Here is a 15,340-nt window from a genome sequence, read left to right as displayed (position 1 = left end):
CCTGTAAACACAGCGGGGTTCGGCTTATCCGCAAGTTTAATGAGACTCTCGTCTCCAAGCTGGTTTATGTCGCAGTTCCCTGGAGTGGCGGTTGGCAGGCCACATGCACGGCTTGAACCTATGCAAAGAGTTCCCCTGTAGGCGGGGAGTAGGCCCCAACTGCCGACTGCGGCGGGGTGACGTCCACTGTGGCCGATGATGAAGAGGCCGCAGCCGCGGACTGAGGTGGGACAGCAGCGTGCAGGCCACCGCAGCGGGCTGGAGAGAAGTGGCAGCAGCTGCGAGGGGCGGCGGAACAGCTTCAACAGGCCGGAGCACAGTGGTAACAGCTGCGGACGACCATGGGTGGGAAGCGGCCCCGAATTGGAGTAAAGCACAAGTCTCTTGTCGGCAGGTTCATCGCTTACCCTCCGCAGGCCACTGAAGGTCTCCCCGCTGGTCAACGTCTGTCACCCTGGCTCTCTCAACCTCCCACGGTTTCTTGCTCCGTGTCTGCCTCACTGCCAACTGACTCCCCTGCGCGCTCCCTGTCCCTTTTATACTCGCCCCTCCCCTTGTTGCCCTGTCACTCTCAGCAGTCCACTCTCCTCCTCCGCTCCCTGGGTACTTTTTCCTTAGGAACTCAGATGGCGGTCCCCTTGGTTCCGGCCCGGACACTCTGCGGGGGTCCTCCTTCTTACACTCCCCCATCCTGTAAGCTCGCCAGTCCTCGGGCGAGGGCCTCAGTATACTTGGGTTGGTCTGCAGAGGTATCAGTTTTTGTTGCCATATGAACTGGTCCTGTTCATATCGTTCGGGGGGTTTGCCGGCTGTTGATCGCTCGGAGCGTCTTAGTTCGACTAGGGTGGAGTCTTCTGGGGGTGGTGGCCGGTGGTGGGCTAGCTGGTTTGGGCAGGTTAATTATATCAGCTGGTTTGTCATTGAGTAGAGAGCCCCTGGTTTTTGTGGGGAAGTCTTCGTCATCGTCCGGGTCCCAGAACACGGGCAATGGTTCAGAGACCTGAGGAGCAGGTTCAGGTTGTCTCGGGTCGGTGGAAATACAGGGGCATAACATATTACGGTGCACAATGCGAGTGGGCAGCGTTTTGTCTTTCTCGGGTCGTATCTTGTACACAGGTCCCTCAGGGTTTATACGGCGTAGGACCCAATAGGGACTCTCTTCCCAGGGTGGCTCTAACTTGTTCTGGGGACGTTGGTCTAGTACGAGTACTCGGTCTCCGCTTTGGAGGTTGGGAGGTGGAGATGAATTCTTTCCTGGGTGTTCTAAGTCTTGAAGTTTGGTATGTACGATTCAATTAAGAGTTTGCAGCCTGTGGCGGTGATTTCGGACCCATAATGATACCCCGGTCAAGGGCTGAGATTCCTCTGAGTCTAACTCTACCTCCTTGATCCCTTTGCCAGCGCGTCCAAGCAACAGGGAGTAGGGGGTATAGCCGGTAACTCGATGTACTCGGTTGTTATAGACCCATGCTAGTTCAGGGACATATTCGGGCCAACGGGCCTTCTTGTCACTCTCCAGAGTACGCAACATTTGAATTAATGTCCGATTAAATCGTTCGCAGGCCCCGTTTCCCTGCGGGTGGTATGGCGTGGTCCGGGATTTGTCAATACCGTAGAGACGATGTAGTTCCTCCATTATTTTTCCCAAAAAAACATGCTCCTTGATCGGAATGTATCCGTTGAGGGGAGCCGTAAACTTGTATGAAGTTTGGAATGCGGAACCGATGGTCAGGTAATCCACCGTCAGAAGCTCGAGGGGCGCTGAGGTCACGATTGTTTGTACTGAGGCTTGCTGTGCGGGCGGTTTAGCTAATTCGCATAGGCGACAGGTCCGGCAAGTCTCGTCCACAACAGCATGCAAGCGTGGATGATAAATTTTCTGTTGTAACCATTGCAAGGTCTTTTGAGCTCCGAAATGAGCCCCTTTTTCGTGGGCTTCTCGAGCCAGTTCGTTAAGTTGGGCTCCGGGCGCAACTACCTGCCAAATCATCATAGATGTTGTTCGTGATGTCATTTTACGATACAATAGTCCCTTTCGGATAACCAGCCTCTCCCATTGTCGTAACATCATCGACATGTCCTGAGTCAAAGTCTGTCTTTGGGAGTCAGTGGGCAGTTTGCCAGCGGTTACCCATTTCCGGAGAAGTCCAATTTCTTCGTCTTCTTGCTGCTGCTGGATCCACTTATCCCAGGGTTGTTCCAGCATGCCCCTTAGGGTCTCTGTGGGAGGTACTTTCTGGGTGGCAGCTGTGAGCACGGCAGTGTTGAGGGCGAACGGTATCTCTTCCCCTTCTAGTTCGTCGTCTCGACTCCTCCCTGGGGTTGTATGTAGAATTCTGGAGAGGGCGTCAGCGTGTACATTCTCGACCCCTCTTTTATAGATTATTTTATAGTTGAATTTCGCCATCCAGGCCACCCATCTCTGTTCTAGAGCCCCCAATTTGGCGTTTTCCAAATGAGCCAGCGGGTTGTTGTCGGTCCACACAACTACTTCGGAGGCCGCCAGGTACTCTGCGAACCGCTCCGTCATGGCCCACACTACTGCAAGGAGCTCGAGCTTAAAAGAGCTGTAATTGTCAGGGTTGCGCTCGGAATCATGGAGTAAGCGGCTTCCATACACGATCACTCTCTCCTGGCCGTCTTGAACTTGTGACAGCACAGCCCCTAGCTTGTGAAGACTCCCGTCAGTGTGTAGAATGAACGGTTGCGAGAAATCCGCATAAGCTAACACCGGAGCATCCGAGAGCGCAGCCTTGAGGTCTTAGAAGGCCTCTTAATGAGGTTGTTGCCACTGGATTTTTCGTCCATTTGCCCCAGCGGGAGCCCTGTTGTGAGTTCATTTTCCCCTTCACCATTGAGGTCTGATGAACTCCCTCTTCTGGTGAAGGAAGGTAGTGAGGCTGATTACCAAGCAGCTGGGCTGGATGATGATGACTGGGTGACGGGAATTACTGACTGGATATAAGGCAGCCGACACCCTTCTGCCTTGCTGGTGATCTCTCTGAGGGATTCTAGGAGACCAGTCTGATTCCTGCTCCTCAAAAGCTAAGTTTTCTGTTCTACTTTTGCATTTGTGTTTTGGTTTTGTTTTGCATTGTTTTCCTTGATTTCTGCCATTCCCTGCTGGGGTGAACTGAATTCCTTTTTGCTCTGTCTTCAGAAAATACCTGAGTACTGATATAGTCTTTTTGAAGCCTAGCGTCTTCAGGGCTTTTTTCCCTATCAGCTGTTGGCTCTTGTTTTGATAGGGTTTTGGTGGATTACAGACAGCAACTTTTCTATCCTGTCCTGTCTAGTTAGCTTGGGCCCCATCATTTGCTCAGCCTATCTTTCTATCTGTGTGAGTGTTTTTTCATCTTGCTTCACCGTCATTATTTGTTGGGGGCTGCCTATTGCTTTGGGGTCTGCTCTGGGGCAGTTTAGATTTCCCTTTCTGTTTTTAGGCTATGTAGTTCTCCGGCTGTGATCGAGGGGTCTAGGGCACCGTAGGAGCCCCCCACGGCTACTGCTGGTTATTGTTGATAGGTTCAGGGGTCTGCAATCCGATAGCTGCCTACTTCTCTGGTTTTCTGGACTTAGCTAGTATTTCTGTTTTTGCCTCCTACGGTGACTCATTCATAACAGAGCCCCCTTCAGCAGGTCATGCAGGGCTCGAGCTCGACATACAAAATTCTTTACGAAACGACGGTAGTATCCGGCCAACCCCAGGAAGGCACGCACGTCTTTTATTGTCTCGGGGGTGGGCTATCCCTGAATGGCAGCAACCTTTTCTCGGGACGGCCTTACGCCCTCTGCCGAGATGACATGGCCCAGATATTCGATCTGGGTGCGAAATAGGTGGCATTTCTTTGGTTTTACCTTCAACCTGTACTTTTGCAGCCGGCCGAGTACCTGCCCCAACCGCTTCGGGTGGTCCTCAAATGTGGCAGCATAGATGATAATATCGTCTAAGTACATAAACGTGGCCTCAAAATTGAGATCTCCCATACACCGCTCCATCAACCGCTGAAAGGTCCCCGGGGTGTTGGCCAGTCTGAACGGCATACGATTGAATTCAAATAGTCCCATAGGTAGTATGAACGCCGTCTTAGCCCTGTCTTCTTCGGACATGGGCACCTGCCAGTACCCACTGGCCAGGTCCAAAGTCGAAAAATACGTCGCCTTCCCCAAGGTGGACAAGGATTCTTCTATTCAGGGTAGTGGGTATGAGTCTTTAATGGTGCAAGCATTCAGTTTTCGATAGTCCACGCAGAATCATAAGGTGCCATCTTTTTTGCGGACCAACATAATGGGGGCCGCCCAGGGGCTTTGGCTTTCTTGAATAACTCCCTTTCGTAGCATTTGGGCCAGCAAAGTTTTCACCTCTTGGTAGAGTTGTGGAGGAATCTGTCGATATCGTTCTCGGATGGGGGCCGCCCCTGCTGTGAGAATTCCATGGGTGATGGCGGTGGTACATCCAAAATCTTCCTCATGACTAGCAAATACCTTGTGGTACTGTCCGAGCAGTGTTACTATCTGGGAAAGCTGATCTGAAGTTAGTCTGGAGAGCTCGGCCCGCATCTGTTCCAGGATGTTTCAATCCTTCTCTTGACTCGAGATTTCGGTAGCCTGTAGAGTCCAGACAGTTACTTCCCAAGGGTCCTCAGATTGCACTCTCAATTGAACTGCAGGGCCCGGCAACACTTCTTCCAAAGGCCTTACTAGCTTGGCCAGTTCAGTCCGAGCTTTCAGGACAATGTCTTGGTCTTCCGGGTAGATGCAGCGCACCAGGACGGTCCCTTTTTGCACTGTGGTCAGGGAACGGGCCACCAGTATGCCAGGAGGCAAGCGCTCTGAGTAGCCTGGCTCCACCTGCATCTCCACACGCTCCAAGGGTATCAAGGCTCTAATTGACAGGGCCATCACCGTCTGGCCAGGAGGCAGTGCAAGCAGGGGAGCCGCTGGTGCGATGACTTTGCCCAGAGCCTCGCCCTCCCGACAGTCCTGATGTACCCGCGCTTCCCGTACCAACTGCTGGAATACCTGTCCTTGTGCCGTGCGGGAACCCCACTGCTTCAGGATCTTGTGTGTGGGATCATTGAGGAGTAGATTGCTGAACTCCCACAGTATGTTCATGCCCAGAATGACTGGATGTTGCTTATCGGTTTCCCCTTGAGTCAGTACCACTCCTCTGCGACCGATGGATTTACCGCACAGCGTCACCTGTACCCACACCACCCCAGCAACAGGGACCGATAGTTGATTGGCGGCTACCAGTCTGATCATGGGTCCCCACTGGGGTCTCGCTGCTTTGGGGAAATTTTGCCGGAAATAAGTTGCAGGCATAGTTGTCACTTGTGACCCCATGTCCACTAGGCACCGGACTGCCCGGCCCTCTACTTCTGCCCATACCACTGGACATTTTGCGACCAAATCTTCGGGACTTTCACCACCCCTGATCGTGGTTGCTGGCTCCGAGCAGCATCCCCCCAGCCCGAAGCCCTCTAGTTTAATGGCCGCCGAGGTGGGTATCTCCCATGCCGCAGACACTCTCAGGTGAAGTGGCCCGGCTCCCCGCACTCATAGCACCGGGTCTGCGCAGACCGATCGCCCCGGGGGGAGCGGGGCCCCCAGGGGCTGGAATTGAAACTAGGTTGTCCAGTCCCGGACTCAGTCCTTCTCTTCACTTCGGCCAACTCGCCCTTGATGTTCTTCAATTCTTTTTTCATCTCCTCCACCCATTGAGGCTCCTCCACCCGTTGAGGCTCCTCCACTGCGTTCACGGGGGCCTCTACACTCCGGACCTCCCCTACTCTTGTTCTCGAGTGCGTGCTTGACTTCCCACCTCTGAAAAGTCTATACGGGGTTTCATTCTGACCTGCTCCCGCAATGCCTGTTTTATTAACGGGTCCCGCAGTCCAGTCACCAGTAGGTCGCGTAGGGTAATGTCAATAGGTCCTACCCCTACACCATCCTTTCTTTCTATGGCCGTATGCAACTCTTGGAGGACATTCATATATTGGGTGATAGTCTCCCCCTCTCCCTGCATCCGACTGAACAACCGGGTCCTTAACTCTCCCACATTAGTTGGGTCCCCATGGGTCTGTTCTACAATATGTAAAACTTTATCAAAGGTGTTGCGGTGTCCCGGGGGCCTCAACATTACTGAATTCCGAGCCTCCCCATCTAACGCCATGAGAGCTACTTCGGCTTCCAGGTCAGGAGTCATCGGGTGCATTCGAAAGAGCCCCCGCATCCGTTCTGTCCAGCTCCATAGCATAGTATTGGAACCAGAAAACCTAGACAGGTTGCTCAGCATAGCCCCCAACGAAATGCTGGAGCTGGGGCCCTCGCTATCTGTCGAGATCACGGCCCTGCCCTGGTCTGGAGCATCGTTGTCCGCGCTCGGAGACTGCATACTGCCGACTACGCCAAATGTAGGTAACAGCAGGTACGTAAGATGCAGTGAGGAGACACGAGACTGGATGAACTTTGGCTAAAAAAACTTATAACTTTTTGCCACTAGGTCAATGCTAAGCAACCAAAAGTAACAATAGAAGATACTATCCTGGCAGGGACTATGCACCAACAAGCACTTTAACTGAGAACACAACTAATCCGGCAACAGCCGGTTGCTATAGGGCTGCGATATGGCCGAGTACGGGTCCTTATTTCTAAAGTGTCACTTATCCGTCCTGACATCCCTCGATGTCGCTGATGGGCTGCGTTGGTGTCACAGCCACTGGGCCCAGCTGCTGAAGATCTGTTGTAATCTTCGGCACCCCAGCACCCAGGAGGAGTTGGGGCACAACAGGCCCTGAAGGAGTCTTGGAGTTGGGTCACAACAGGCCCTGAAGGAATCCTGGAGCTGGGCACAACAGGCCTTGGAGGAGTCTTGACGTTGGGGCACAACAGGCCCTGAAGGAGTCCTGGAGCTGGGCACAACAGGCACTGAAGGAGTCTCTTGATGAGGCAACCCCCTGTAAACACAGCGGGGTTCGGCTTATCTGCAAGTTTAATGAGAATCTCGTCTCCAAGCTAGGTTATGTCGCAGTTCCCAGGAGTGGCGGTTGGCAGGCCACGTGCACGGCTTGAACCTATGCGAAGAGTTCCCCTGTAGGCGGGGAGTATGTCCCAACTGCCGACTGTGGCAGGGTGATGTCCACTGTGGCCGATGATGAAGAGGCCGCAGCCGCAGACTGAGGCAGGGCGGCAGCGTGCAGACCACTGCAGCGGGCTGGAGTGAAGTGGCAGTGGCTGCAAGACCAGAGCACAGTGGTAACGGCTGCGGACGACTGTGGGTGGGGAGCGGCCACGGATTGGAGTAAAGCACAAGTCTCTTGTCTGCAGGTTCGTCGCTTACCCTCTGCAGGCCACTGAAGGTCTCCCCGCTGGTCAATGTCTGTCACCCTGGCTCTCTCAACCTCCCACGGTTTCTTGCTCCATGTCTGCCTCACCGCCAACTGACTCCCCTTCGCGCTCCCTGCCCCTTTAATACTCACCCCTCCCCTTGTTGCCCTGTCACTCTCAGCAGTCCACTCTCCTCCTCTGCTCTCCGGCTACTGTTTCCTTAGGAACTCAGATGGCGGTCCCCACCCTGCTCTGAAAGCATGGATGATCTAGGGCCTGGTTCCCTGCTTCTTAGCTCTCACTCCTGGATCAGTCACATGTCATCATGGCATCCAGGCATACTTTCTCCTTCTTCACACTGAGAACAACAAGTCGGCCCCTCCCCCTCCCAGTTAGGGTATGTCTGCAAAGCTCGCAGCTTCAGACAAATGAGGGAATGAGGAAAATTGTGTGTGTGTGTCTAGCAGAGAAATCATAACTCCCATTGCGCACAAAACACATACAGAACTGTACATATTTAACTCTTTTGTGGTGATAAAGAGGCAGGGCGCCACATTCCCCCCTAGTTAAAGGTAGCTCATCCTCGGGCTACACAAGGAACATAAGCACACAACAAATGACATAACAGTTAACTTGAGTATAAGTAAACAGTCACATTAACTGAGTTGAAGTCGTGGATTACAGCCCAGAACCACTTCTGATTGTTTGGATCATCCCTGAGTGCAGCTGCAGGGCACACACACCATAATAGAAAATTCACTGCACTGGCTGATTTAGATGGCTTCCTGCCATGGCACGATGAACAGTTTCTTCTTCTTGAGCTTAAGAGTCTTTACAAGAGTTCTTGTAGTAGAAAAAAGGCATAATAACTACTAAAATCTCACATTAGTCCATGTGGGCACAATTTCTTTAACATTTTGAATAACGTTACCTAAAGCAAAGTTCAATGTTAGTACAACTCAAAAACAAATTATTAATCTTAGACTATTTTTACAAATCATTTCTATAGCGAGAAGGGGTTTGGCCCCGTGTGCTACGCTGTGATCTGCGCAAGATAGGAATACTAGACGACTTCCTACAACTCTTTAAACCTACCATGGGTACAACAGGTTCACTGCTGACTGTAGGCAAGTTTTCTGATTCTTCCTCATGCACAGCGTTAGTGGTTGGCATTAGTGACTCATTGCTTCCAGAACAATTTGGTGTCTCTGGTAAAGACCTTTGTGGGAATACCATCACTGGAACTACCACTGCGTTGTTAACTTGTAGCCAACAGCTAGGCAATTCACCTAGAACAGTGCGAATCTTGGTATCAGTCTTTTCTTTTAGCTGAGAGTCTTCCTTAGTCTCAACTCTTTCACGCAATTGTGCTGATTTCAGATTGTCTCTGGATACGGTGGTACACGCTTTTCCGCCGTCTTTGGAGATAGTGCACACTTTGCTGTTGTCATGACTAGGAGGTTGAATAGTGAAAGGCTGAGCCTCCCATTGGTCATCTAACTTGTGGTTTCTTCTCTTTTTCTTCAACACTTGTTCACCTGTTGGTAAGGGGGTTGCAACATCATGTCTATTAGAGTTCCTTTCCTGTTTTTGCCTAGCTTGAGCAAGACTTTCCTTTACACATTGCTGAACTTTTTGATACTGCAATTGTCTTTCTGTATTCCAATCCGTGTCCAATTGGCTAGATATGGTTTCAGGAGTTAGGACTCCCATTTCCAGCTCGATGGGGAATTTACCTGGACGTGCACGCATCAAGTAAGCTGGAGCATATCCTGTTTCGCTGGTTGGGATATGGTTGTACATTTCAATCAAATCAGGTAATTTCTCAGGCCATTGGTTCCTTTCCTCTAGTGGTATGATCTGCAATAACTTGATTACCAGATGGTTCAGTTTTTCACAAAGACCATTGCCTTGTGGATGGTGTGATATAGTTCTGATGTTTTTACATCCATAGTGGGAGCAAAATTCTTGGAAGACCTCTGCTTTGAAGGCTAGACCTCTGTCTGTCAGCACTTGATCTGGGTAGCCATGGGGTCTGCAGAAATATTCCTGGAATGCCTTTGCAGCTGTTCTTGCTGTTTGGTCTTTCACCGGAACGACCACTAGGAAACGGGACTAGTGATCCACTATTGTTAAGGCATAGGTATACCTAGATCGGGGTTAGTTGCACGTGGTCTAGGGCCACCAGTTCCAAAAGTTGTTTAGTGATAATGGGCTTCAAGGGGGCCCTTTGATTGGCAGAATTCTTTCTTCTGAGATTACGTGGGCCGCATTCCCTACACCACTGTTCAATAGACTGTCTCATACCAGTCCCGAAGAAGCGGTCGAGGATGACTACTTCCAGCTTTTTCCAACCAAGACCATAGGCACGTCCTTTTTGGGGACCACGATCTGCCATACCAGTTCATGTGTATGTGGGTTAATTGCTATTCGGATCAACTTGCCTTCATAAAGGAACAGCTTCTTTCTCTCTTTCCACAACTGTTGGACCTCTGCAGGCGCATCAGGAGCTGGAGACGAATCTGCTTCTCCAAGGAGTTCTATGACAATACATATAGCCGGGTCACTGCTCTGCATCTCTGCCCAACCATGGTGAGGTAGTGGATTAAGGGAAACTACGTGAACAGCATGACTTCTCCCTGTCACGTGGTTAGAGTCTTAGGAGGCACCGTGGCGGTGGAATGCCGGCATCTCCATTTCTTCCAGATCTTCATGATCTTCTGCTGGATCAGGAGCATTTAGCATTCAGGACAAAGCATCAGCATTGGCATTTTTAGTGCCAGCTCGGTATTTAATGACGAACTCATAATTTGACAACCGAACCATCCATCTTTGCGCAAAGGCGCCGAGCCTGGCGGTCTCCAGATGGGTTAACGGATTGTTGTCCATATAGATGGTAAATTTAGACGAGGCCAAATAGTGATTGAACCTTTCGGTCACTGCCCAAATGATAGCCAAGAATTCTAGCTTGAAGGAGCTATAGTTGGTAGGGTTCCTCTCAGTAGGACGAAGCTTCCGACAGGCATAAGCAATGACTTTCTCCTTACCCTGCTGCACTTGAGATAGGATAGCTCCTAATCCAACATTGCTGGCATCGGTGTGCAGGATAAACGGCTGATCATAGTCTGGATACGCTAAGACCTCTTCTCGAGTAATGCTTGCTTAAGGCTGTTGAATGACTCATTCAACCTAGCATTCCACTCTATCAGCGGACTCATGCCTCTGGCCTTTTTGGGTTGGCCAACTAGGAGATCTTGAAGAGGGGCTGCCAATTTAGTAAAGTCTTTGATAAAGCGTCTGTAATATCCCACTAGGCCTAGGAATTGTCTGACCTCTTGGATGTTGGTGGGTACCTGCCAGTCTCTTATGACAGTCACTTTGTCTGGGTCAGGTGCTACTCCTTCTGCACTCACGACATGACCTAAATACTGCACTTTGAGCTTTAGGAGATGACACTTAGATGGTTTTACCTTTAAGCCGAAGTTGGACAATGCTTCCAAGATCTCTGCCATGTGTTGCAGATGTTCCTCATGTTATGGCACACAAAATGCGTGTGTCGTCATCTTAATTGTCTGCTTCCAAATTGGTTGTGGGGTCTTACGGCCGGAGAAATCGGGACAAATGCAAGCAATTGTCTGTCTCTCAAATGATTTCTGATTTATTTCCAGATGTGTACATTTTATAGCAAAAATCGAGCTGTCTCATTGCATTACATCATGGGTTCTTTCCAAATTACTGATTACCCCAAATAGCAAATTATTATTGATCTCATATGTCCTATATCTACTATATAATCATTACGCACATAATTATTGTTTCTATCCTAATCCACCCTAGTCCACCCAGTTTTGATGAAGCTAGGTTGGTTATATAATACAGAAATAAGTCTTAGAGAATCAGAAATATCCGAAATATCTTAAAGCTACAGGATTCTAATATTCAGCAAAACATCCACATAATAATATAATTTTGATTCTTGTATATATTCATATGCCATATATTCTCCCCTTAAAAGTCCCCCTTTGGAGATATGCAAAATCAAAAACCCTAATCTCGTCGAGCCTATCGATCTGTCCTCCCAGCCTACCTATCTCAACAATGCTGGAACCTAACTAACTAATCTTCACCGTATACACGAGACGACCCATCTCTAGTAGATGGACCCTCTCCTAACGGACTTTGCACAGGAGGAAGTCAGATACTAGTTTCTCCATCGCAGGTGTTCTTCAGGCAGACATATTCCGGGGGGATGTGGATATGGCATTCTTCTCATGGGTTCATAGGAGTATCTTTCATATAGGGGATCTTCAAAGTCGGCATGCATGGTCATTACTGTGGTTTCCATGGTCGTCATCATCATTTTCTTAAGGCATGGAGCTATGCAGCATAGAATTAAGGCAAATATGATCAAAGCATATAAAAATAGCTATTGCAAACTTAATGGGTCAATAATTGCCTTTATGGCATCACCAGTGTATTTTATATACCATTGTTGATTATAGTATAGGTAGTTTATCCACTTTGCATTCTTATTTACGGGGATGGTGGGTTTAAACACAGCTGCTGTCTTATTTTCAACTTTGAATTTGTCAGTTACCCCCTGTGTGCCCCCACTGGTATCTATGCTTCTTAGCAAAAATTTACCTTTTTTGTCACCATTTTCTCTCCCAAGTTTAGTACTTGAGCCTAATACATATAACCCTTGGTCATTCTTTGAGGGGTTCTCAATGGTGAGGTACAGAACTATACATCCCTTCTTGGGGCAGTGGGTGGCAGGGAAGGGTAGGCCTGGAAGGGCTCTCTGGCCTTTAAAAGGGGCTTTGGACAGTCATGCAGCTTAATAGGCTTATTCCCCATTTGTCTCTGTGTTGTAAGGCCTGGACTGGTTGATGTCTCCAGTCCCTTTCACCAGTGTGCCACCCAACAACTGACCAATCCTCACAGTTTGAACCTTCCCCTGTTTCAGCAGTAGTGACACAGATGAATTGTGTACTTAACCAGATGTCAAACTGTGCCATGGGACCTGGACATTCTACTATGAGACAGTAGTCAAATTGATATGTTACTCTTGGGGTGGAGACATTATACCAGAATGTCAGTATACCCTTCTCATGAGTGACTACCCCTTGGTGACTGACTACCCCTTGAGCTAGGAAAAGGATAAGTGCCAGACGGATGAAGAGTGGCAGCCGCTACTGGACTCTGGATCCAGCATCTCCTTGCAGTGGGAAGCATGGACCCATGGACTGCTGTGATAGTTGACAGGACTTGGAACGGGCTGTCATCTCTAGGTTGAAGGGTACGTCTGTTGAACCTCTTGGTGATGAGGACTCAGTCATCGGGCAAAATCTGGTGGGTTCCTAGGTCCTGTGGATCTGGGATGGATAAAAAACTTGAAAATATATTTTAGTCACATGTTTTTAAACTTAGTCTGCATATAGACAATTATAATGAACAAAATATAATCCTAAACTGTGAATATTTACAAGTAGGATCTTATAGGGCTGAGTTTTGTTGGACCTGCTAGTGTATGTGTGACCCAAGGGAAAGACTAAACTCTTATGCTATGACTCCCCTGTTTCCTGTATAGCATCAAGTATGTAGAGTTTTGTTCGAGACCTTAAATTTTCCTTGTTCATCCTTAGGCATATTTCATCTTAGGTCCATTTCTTTTTTTCTTCTTTGAATGCTTGTTTCTGGAGTGTCAGAACATCTTTTTCCAGGGTTATCCCTTTTCCTCTGTTTCTGTGTCAAGCGGTATTACTGCTGCTTCTTTTGCTGTTACTTCAGCTAGTCTGTTGCCCACTGCTTCCCTTGAAATGTCTCCAGTGTGTGTGCTTTAACTTTTACCACCGCAACTCTTCCTGGCATCAACAAGGACTCCATTAATTCTTGTATGGCTTTGTGGTGTCTTACCAGCGTTCCATTAGCCGTGATGAAGTCTCTTTCCTTCCATATTGATCTTGATAGCTTCATGCTGAGTGGACCTCTTGTATGCTTCTGTCAAGGCCCACAGTCCTGCCTTTGGGTGTAGGCAGTGGTTTTGCTGGCAGCATGTATCTTCTGTGGCTATTGCTATACCAGTGTGCAAACGGCCTTCTTGGTCTGCATACCTTGGTCTATCCAGAAAGAGCGTCGACTGCCTCTTCCACTAATGTGTCAGAGATGTGGTTTTCATCCTCCATCTTCCTCCCCCCTCTGGCAGAGATAGGAGAGTATCTGGACAGCACTTCTGGAGATTGTGACGTTGTCTGGGAGCAGAGTAGGGCATTGCAGACATAGGTGCTTTGGGCTAGGATCTTCAATTGGTGACCCATAAGGATGTCAGAAGCTTTGTTCAGCACAGGTGGGTTGCAAACACGGTTCTCATGCAGGTTGGGACTCCAGGAGCCACTGGGTCAAGTCTTGGAGAGTAGTAGCGAGGAGGGCGTTGTCTTCCTATATGAAGCTGTGTTAGGACTCCAGTTGCATGGTCAGGCTTCTTCATGACAAACGGGCAGAACAGTTCAGTATAGCCTGGCAGTCCTAGAGCTGTGAAAATGTGATTGCAATTTAGCATATAAAACCCATTGATGCCTTCCTTGGTTAACCTTAGAATCATAGAATCATAGAATCGTAGAGTTGGAAGGGACCTCCTGGGCCATCTGGTCCAACCCCCTGCTCAAAGCAGGATTCGCTAAATCATCCCAGTCAGATGTCTGTCCAGCCTCTGTTTGAAGACTTCCATTGAAGGAGAACTCACCACTTCTCGTGGCAGCCTGTTCCACTCATTGATCACTCTAACTGTCAAAAAGTTTTTTCTAATATCTAATCTGTGTCTCCTCCCATTCAGTTTCATCCCATTGCTTCTAGTCTTTCCTTGTGCAAATGAGAATAAAGTTGATCCTTCTACAATGTGACAGCCCTTTAGATATTTGTAGACAGCTATTAAGTCTCCTCTCAGTCTTCTCTTTTGCAAACTAAACATTCCCAAATCCTGCAACCTTTCCTCATAAGACAGGGTTTGCAGACCGGTCACCATTCTGGTCGCTCTTTTCTGAACTTGCTCCAGTTTGTTGATGTCTTTTTTAAAATGTGGTGCCCAAAACTGGACACAATATTCCAGATGAGGTCTGACCAAAGAGGAGTAGAGGGAAATAATGACTTCACGTGATCTAGACTGTATGCTTCTGTTAATACATCCTAGAATTGCATTTGCCTTTTTTGCTGCTGCATCACACTGTTGACTCATATTCAGTCTGTGATCTATTAGTATACCCAAGTCTTTTTCACATGTGCTGTCACTTAGCCCTATTCCTCCCATTCTATATATGCTTTTTCCATTTTTATTGCCCAGATGTAGTACTTTGCATTTCTCCCTGTTAAAAACCATTCTGTTAGTTGCTGCCCACTTCTCCAGTTTATTTAAATCTTTTTGAATCCTCTCTCTCTCTTCTCTAGTATTAGCTATCCCTCCTAGCTTTGTGTCATCAGCAAATTTAATCAGTTTACCCTCAATTCCTTCATCTAAATCGTTGATAAAGATGTTGAACAATACAGGGCCCAGGACAGAGCCCTGTGGTACCCCACTTGAGACATTCTTCCAACTGGATGTGCAGCCATTTACGACCACTCTTTGGGTCCGATCACTAAGCCAGTTATGAATCCACCTAACAGTTGCCTTGTCCATTCCATACTTAGTCATTTTTTCAATAAGGATTGTATGAGAGACTTTGTCAAATGCTTTGCTGAAGTCAAGATATACTATATCTACAGCATTTCCTTGATCCACCCAATCAGTGATACCGTCATAGAAGGAAATTAAGTTAGTCTGACATGACTTATTAGTTACAAACCCATGCTGACTCTGTTTAATCACTTCATTCTTATCCAGGTATTGACATACATGTTGTTTAATAATTTGTTCAAAGATCTTTCCTGGTATAGAAGTCAGACTCACCGGCCTATAGTTACCTGGGTCCACCTTCTTCCCCTTTTTGAAGATAGGAACAACATTTGCTCTTCTCCAGTC

The sequence above is a fragment of the Dendrobates tinctorius genome, unplaced genomic scaffold (genome assembly GCF_039654945.1).
Source record: "Dendrobates tinctorius isolate UK_male_01 unplaced genomic scaffold, ASM3965494v1 ptg000036l, whole genome shotgun sequence".
Classification (NCBI taxonomy): Eukaryota; Metazoa; Chordata; class Amphibia; order Anura; family Dendrobatidae; genus Dendrobates; species Dendrobates tinctorius.
The sequence above is the reverse complement of the archived record's forward strand: the minus strand, read 5'-3'. Positions refer to the sequence as shown.